The sequence below is a fragment of the Scylla paramamosain genome, chromosome 38, assembly GCF_035594125.1.
Source record: "Scylla paramamosain isolate STU-SP2022 chromosome 38, ASM3559412v1, whole genome shotgun sequence".
Classification (NCBI taxonomy): domain Eukaryota; kingdom Metazoa; phylum Arthropoda; class Malacostraca; order Decapoda; family Portunidae; genus Scylla; species Scylla paramamosain.
The window spans coordinates 4,500,815-4,502,341 of record NC_087188.1 but is presented as its reverse complement, the minus strand read 5'-3'; the positions used below and the strand labels follow the sequence as shown (position 1 = coordinate 4,502,341).

Below are 1,527 nucleotides of genomic sequence, written 5' to 3'. Positions count from 1 at the left end.
TGTACACCGAAAAGATTATTGTCAGCAGGCTCTAAGAGAAAGTGAAATAAGTCCTTAAATTTGGAATAAGCTTGGACACTCAAGAGATTACAAGTGTAATGAGTGCAGAACTAGGGCACAGTTAACCTACCTTAATTAGGCTCACCAAGCACTCACCACAAGAACCCACTGATTAATTTAAACCTCCTGCTTAGGTTCACAGAAACCCGGGCCACAATTAAAAAATTTAATGGATGAGTACATAATAAAGAAAACACAAATGAGTACATAATAAAGAAAACACAAATAAAATATGAGTGCTTAACACTCTTAGAGGCTACACTGCTGGCACTCCAAAATACCTGATCCCATGAGAAAATGGGTAAATCCACATACAAATAAACAGGAGAAATAAACACTTCACGCACCAACACAAGAAATGTTATATGCCACTGACACTGTCCCACCCTAACCAGTACCCCCAGGACCCTCACACCCTATAGGCCCAACCGCACACCGACCCAACGCGCTGAAGGTACACCACTACCACTACCCTGAAGTACTGCAGCTCTTCCTCCATGCACGGCGGTACTAACACCATAGCAGCCAGGGACAGCAAGTTCCTCACTGCAGCCTCCTTAGTTCACAGTATCTGCTACGGTGCCACCTCACTGACGTCCCACAGCACACTGCCAAGACCAAACTCCTGCCAACCAAGCGTACAAATCACCACCCTATCTCCCAATAATATCCCCCAATGTACACTGTTTCACCATGAAAGAATACAACAAATCCCAATAACATACCTGCAAATCAAATGGCAAATCCACCACTACTCTGCACCCTGTCTCTCTCTCGCTCGCCTCTCCCGCCAAAATCCCCACAACAACAAACCTTCAGGGCCTTAAGACTCGTTTTGGCGGGCCTCGCTGACTAGTCTGTGAGCCTCTCGCAGGCGCGCCCACTTCAACTTCTTACACAAGAAACACCAGTGTCAACTCCTAAGGAAAGAGGAGTGTCATAAAAAAAGCACTGGTAAATCTTACATACCTTGAAAGGCAGTAGTGACATCAGGAAGAGTGAGAGAGAGCTCTGGAGAAGACGGCACTAATCTTTCTAGCTTTGAGTTTGACAGCACTGAAAATTTGATAGAGGGGCTGTTACAACTTGTTCTTTCTGCCATTTTTAAATTTTGAAACATTCCTCTGTCATGTGTTTACTTGGACCATGAACAAGAATTTAAATGGACGCTTAAGAGACGTGCAAATTCTCGGGGGCGGAGACGGCGAGCGAGTGGGCAGATATATAAAGCGCAGGAGATTCTAGTGATGAAAAGCTCAAGTACCTTTTATGGGCCACCTCTCTCTATCATGTATAGCACGAGAACAGTCTACGTTAAAAAAAGGTTTGGAAGCTTATGTCGAGAAAAAGAGTGAGGAATGTACGCCTCCATCCCAGACATTATCACCTCTTATGCGCTCACCACATAGAGACAGGTCTCAGACATGCAAGCAATAGTCAGAGGCACCTCCTCTTTTGGGAATCCTG

At 45.0% G+C, this 1,527-nt stretch overlaps 1 long non-coding RNA gene across 1 annotated transcript; it reads right to left on the bottom strand.

The window, feature by feature from the left end:
• Positions 1-221: 221 nt before the first annotated feature.
• LOC135091923 (uncharacterized) lies at positions 222-910 on the bottom strand. The gene is made up of 2 exons (XR_010262699.1): positions 786-910; positions 222-685 (listed from the first exon to the last, which is right to left on the bottom strand). It is a non-coding gene; the product is annotated as an uncharacterized LOC135091923 (long non-coding RNA).
• Between the last annotated feature and the right edge of the window lie 617 nt (positions 911-1,527).